Source organism: Capricornis sumatraensis, chromosome 4 (genome assembly GCF_032405125.1).
Source record: "Capricornis sumatraensis isolate serow.1 chromosome 4, serow.2, whole genome shotgun sequence".
In the NCBI taxonomy this organism is placed as follows: domain Eukaryota; kingdom Metazoa; phylum Chordata; class Mammalia; order Artiodactyla; family Bovidae; genus Capricornis; species Capricornis sumatraensis.
The window spans coordinates 73,219,283-73,225,285 of NC_091072.1; positions in this window are offsets into that span (position 1 = coordinate 73,219,283).

Consider the following 6,003-nt stretch of genomic DNA (forward strand, 5'->3'; position numbering starts at 1 on the left):
AGGAAACAGAATCTGGGGGAAACCTGATGTTTGAGAACCTGACCAGCAGCTTCCCTGTCAGCCTTAAAGATGGATTTCAAATCCAAAGGAAGTCAAGGCAGAACCTTCCTACTCCTTGCAACAACATTGGGCCTGATTTCTTTCCTCCACATTGGTGGACAAGACCATTAGAACACATAAGACAGGGCCTAGAGCTCTCCTTCTGTCCTAGAAACAGACCTCCGAAGCAGAGGAGGCAGCTGGGGAAGGACCCGGGGCAGCAATGACGAATTCAAGGAAAGTGCCTCTGCAGCCACGTCCTGGGTCCCTGGTCATCTAGGACACCTGCAGCTTCCAGTGAACTCTAGAATCTATCAGAGGAATTGGAGGGCTCAGTCTCCCTTGCTGTTTTTACCTGAAGCGCCTTGACAGTGCTTGACAGGTACACAACAGTCCTATGAGAGAGACAGGAATCACCGTGCCCATTTTATAGACAAGAAAACTGAGGCAGAGAGAAGTAAAGGAGCTGGTCTGTATTCCACAGCTGGTGCGTGGCTGGAGCTGAAACTGAGGCTCAAATTTGAACCTTGAATCCAGGCTCCTCCCACTACGAGAACACTAAGCAACTAGCCATCAACTCTCCACTCTTTTTTCACTCCAGTCTGACCCTTTGTGGCTGACTGGTCTCCATAACGCCTAGAACAGTGGACCAGGTAACCATGAGGGAGACCACATTCGGGAATCCTGTGATGTTCATTTTGAAAGAAACCTTGTGGAACTAGCTAGTGATTTCTCAGGTTTACGTCCCAGAGCCTTTTTTCAATGCTCCTCGTAACAAATTAGCCATGGATGAAAATGAAGGCAGGATGAGGGCAGTGCCCACCAGGCCCTGATTTTCCAAAGGTCTGCAAGCACAATTTGAAAGTCCTTGTTTTAATCCAAGCCTATCATTTTCATATTATGAAACCAAAGCCAGATAAGAGAAGTTACTTGCCCTAGGCCACACAAGGAGGTATTGGCAACCCAGAAGCTAGGACTCAGATAAGGCTAACAGAATCCCTGGGAAGTCTGAGGAAGCAGGGCTCACGGGTAGCCTGGAGCATGACTCTGTGACTGGCTTGGTGTGCTGTTCTCGCATGAATTCCCCACGTGGAGCGGGCCTGCTATGCATGTCAGCTCTTCTCCAAGCAAGCTGGACCCCGGCACACATGGCCACTTTGCCTGAAGTAGAGAACCCCAGCTGCCTGAAGGAGGACCCATTGCTTCCAGGAGGGATTCCTACTTTGAGTAGCGGGCTATCCTCTTGGGCATCACCACATGAGGCTGCCGTGGGACCACAGCTGCCTCTCCTTCCCACTCAGGAAGTCTAGGTCCCATGGGGCAGCCCAGCCAAAGAGAAAGAAGAGTGGCCAGCAGCGGGGAAAGAGAAAAGTTCTTTCCCAGCATGAGAAGAGAGTGGTACAGAGATCCCAATGGAAATAAAGGTTTTATGGCGTGGGTGAAGGAAGTTGGCATTGGGTTCCTCTTCTTCTGGCTTGTCCCTTAGCTGATCTGTCTGGAGGATCTGCTGCTTCAAGTTGTGGAGAATCACGCACATCTGAAAAGTTCTCTCTCAGCCACTGTCTCATCTCTAGATATCCTCTAGCTTTCAATCTGGCCTACACAACTGTGTCAAGCATGGGCGGACATGAGGAGATATGAGGCTCTTCCTCCTGTGGAACTCCCGCTCGAGCTGGGAAAAAAGCTGAGAACAAGTCATACCAAAACTAGAGATTTTCAGAGCTGGACTAGGTGAGTTAGAACAGTTCCTTTCATTTAGGGAAATCAAGGAAGCCTCACAAAGAAGGTAACCTTAGACCTCAAAGGATGAATCCTCAGGTAGGAAGAGCTCAGTAAGAAAAGATCCCACGTGTGAGAAAAGTCGCAGAGGGGCAGCAGTGCAAGTGGGCGCGGGAAGCAGGAAGACCTCAGGGGGAGGGCGCCGTGGATGGTAGAAGCCAGGTCAGGACCACACTTTGGCTTTTGCGAGCCCTAGGCACTTGAGCCGTCATTAAAAAGTATTTAATTATATTTCTTACAACTGCGTTGGTATTAAGATGAACATAGTCCAGAGTGATTGTCGAGACTGAGACACGTTTGCAGGCCTAAGAAGTCTTATGGGCCTCGGGCACTGTGCCTGCTGCGTTTAATGGGGGAGTCAGCCCTGTAGAACAATGGGTGGGGTCCCCATTGAGAAGACTGGGACCGCCATGCTAATAAGTTCGGTAAGCTCTAGGGAGCCTTAGTCCTTAACTCCAGTCTTAGCCCTACTCTCGGTTCCATTAAGCATCCTGACATTTATCAGGCACTGATTGTCTGCCGTCCGTTTATCTTGATATCCCTCATATTCTCTATAGGTTCAGCCAACAGCTCTGCAGCCCAATCTTATGATGCATGCCCAACCAAGGTGCCCTGTCATGGTACTCAGTTTCCTCACCCCGACCCCACAGCAGGAGAGCCTCACCCAGGGCCAGTCAGCTAAGGGTAACCCACAGGAGTGAGAGATGCAGCAGGTTTGGGGGTGAAGGGAGGACCAAGGAAAAGTGCTCAAGAAGAGAAAGAGCACTAATGGGGTGGTAGAGGGGCTCAGAAACCAGCTTCGTGGCCTGCCCTTAGCCCAGGCTGGCCTTGACCTATCCCCACATCTGTGCTACTAAAATCCACCCCTCTGATCATTCTCAGCTCAGTTCAGTCGCCCAGTCGTGTCCGACTCTTTGCGACCCCATGGACTGCAGCACGCCAGACTTCCCTGTCCATCACCAACTCCCAGAGTTTACCCAAACTCACGTCCATCGAGTCGGTGATGCCTTCCAGCCATCTCATCCTCTGTCGTCCCCTTCTCCTCCTGCCCCCAATCCTTCCCAGCATCAGTCTTTTCCAATGAGCCAACTCTTTACATGAGGTGGCCGAAGTATTGGAGTTTCAGCTTCAACATCAGTCCCTCCAATGAACACCCAGGATTGATCTCCTTTAGAATGGACTGGTTTGATCTTCTTGCAGTCCAAGGGACTCTCAAGAGTCTTCTCCAACACCACAGTTCAAAAGCATCAATTCTTTGGCGCTCAGCTTTCTTTGCAGTCCAACTCTCACATCCATACATGACTACTGGAAAAACCATAGCCTTGAGTTGACAGACCTTTGTTGGCAAAAGTGCCATTCTCAGGGCTAAATGAAAACCGTAAATCCTGCTTAAAATCTTGATGCTCGTTAGCCCTGTGCTACTGTCCCCTGGCTCCAGAAACCTCTCACCTTAGCACTGAGTGGCTGGTCCCCTCTGGGGATCTATTTCCCACTTGAAGAGAATGTGTGCCATTGTTAAAAATGAATAAATGTCCTAGAATATATTTCTTAGTTTTAATTACAAAAATAAGGGACTTCCCTGGTAGTCCAGGGAGAAGGCAATGGCACCCTACTCCAGTTCTCTTGCCTGGAAAATCCCATGGACGGAGGAGCCTGGTAGGCTGCAGTCCATGGGGTCGCTAAGAGTCGGGCACAACTGAGCGACTTCACTTTCGCTTTTCACTTTCATGCATTGGAGAAGGAAATGGCAACCCACTCCAGTGTTCTTGCCTGGAGAATCCCAGAGACGGGGGAGCCTGGTGGGCTGCCGTCTGTGGGGTTGCACAGAGTCGGACACGACTGAAGTGACTTAGCAGCAGCAGCAGCTGGTAGTCCAGTGGTTAAGATTCCAAACTTCCAATGCAGGGGACATGGGTTTGATCCCTGGTTGGGGAACTAAGATCTGGCAGGCTGCCAGGAGCAGCCAATAATAATAATAATATTGTAGATAAGTCAAATAACACAGAAAAGTGTGTTTTAAAAGTGAAACTGGGGAATTCTCTGGTGGTCTACTAGTTAGGATTCCAGGCTTTCACTATCATGGCCGGGGATCAATCCCTGGTCAGGGAACTGAGATCTCACAAGCCAAGGTGTACAGCCAAAAAAGTACACACACAAAAAAGGGAAATTGATCATCACAGTGCTCCCATACCTATTGATTCATTATCTAGAAGTAATCCTTTTCTATAAAGGTAATAATTTCTAGGTATAAACCTTCTGTACCCTGTTTCTATATATATAAGTATATATTATATATATGTGGGTAGCCATTCCTTTCTCCAGGGGCTCTTCTTAACCCAGGGATTGAACCTGGATCTCCTGCATTGCAGGCAGATTCTTTACCATCTGAGACACCCAGGAAGCCCACTATATAAAACAAATATATATAAGTAATATATGAATATATTTTTAAAAGGAGAAGGGGGCAGCAGAGGATGAGATGGTTAGAAAGCATCACCAACTCAATGGACATGGATTTGAGCAAACCCTGGGAGACGGTGAAGGGCAAAGGAGCCTAGTGTGCTGCATTCCATGGGGTTGCAAAGAGTAGGATACAACTTAGCAAAAAACAACAGCAATAAACATATAGGTACACAGAGTACCATATTGTTTGAAACTTGTTATCTTCATTTAATATTCCAAGGGCATTTTTTCATATCATGTCATTTAAGTCTAACTCATTCTTTTTATCTCATTTTTTAAAATATTTATTTATTTGGCTGTGCTGGGTCTTAGTTGTAGCACACAGGATCTTCCATCTTCCTTGCAGCATGCAGGATCTTTAGTTGTGGCATGTGGGTTCTAGTTCCCCAACCAGGGATCAAGCCCAGGCCCTCTCCATTGGGAGCATGGAGTCTTAGACACTGGACCACCAGCAAGTCCCTAGCTCATTCTTTGTAAAAGCTGGATAGTATTCCTTAATATGATTAAACCCAATTTATCCAACTTTCCTCTATTAATGAATATTTAGGTTTTCCCCAATTTTTTGACAAATTTTATGACAAACTACACAAAATTTGATGACAACTGTACTAGAATCCAGGCTTGCCTGATGGGCTCAGATGGTAAACAATCTGCCTGCAATGCAGGAGACCTGGGTTCGATCTCTGGGTTGGGAAGATCCCCTGGAGGAGGGCATGGCAATCCACTCCGGTATTCTTGTCTGGAGAATCCCTGTGGAGGGACCTGGTGGGCTACAGTCCATGAGGTCACAAAGAGTTGGACACGACTGAGCGACTAAGTCGGAGAAGGCAATGGCACCCCACTCCAGTACTCTTGCCTGGAAAATTCCATAGGCAGAGGAGCCTGGTAGGCTACAGTCCATGGAGTCACGAAGAGTCAGACACGACTGAGCAACTTCACTTTCACTTTTCACTTTCATGGATTGGAGAAGGAAATGGCAATCCACTCCAGTGTTCTTGCCTGGAGAATTCCAGGGATGGGGGAGCCTAGTAGGCTGCCGTCTATGGGGTCGCACAGAGTCAGACACGACTGAAGTGACTTAGCAGAGTGACTAAGTACAGCACTTCCGAGAACCCACATCTTTATACATGTATTTGTGTGCCTCTGTTTATTTCAAAAGGAACTAGCATTGCTCAGAAAAAATGCAGAGCCTCAGAATGAAAGCCAAGCCTTCCTCCACACATCACCCTCAGAATCAGGATGAAGAGTCTGACCAGCATGAGAGATGAGGCTCAGTGTGAGATTAGGCAAGGCACTGAGAGTATTAGGTGCAATGCTTAACAGTCTAATTTTTAAGCAAATACATATTAGGCTTTCCCAAAGAATACAAAGATGGATGTGATATTGACCCTGCCCTCAAAGGCTCACTTTGGAGTCTGTAACCTTCAGGAGGCTCGAGCTTCCTCTTTGACTCCTCATCCTGAGGCTAGAGCCATCTCCCTACCCTCCAGAGGGGGCGGGGAGGTGGAAGGAGAATGACAAAGGAGGCCCGGGTTCCCCAGCCAGCTCAGCCCTCTTCCCCAGGGCCAGGTCTGCTTTAGGTTAGGATCCTGGGGGATCGGGCTGGAGAGGCAGTGCCGGGGTCCAGCCCCGGTGGATCCAGGGAATTCGAAGCGGGGACGGTGTTGGCGAGGAAAACTTATTTATTTATTAATATAAGATTAGATTAGGAAGAAATAGTGT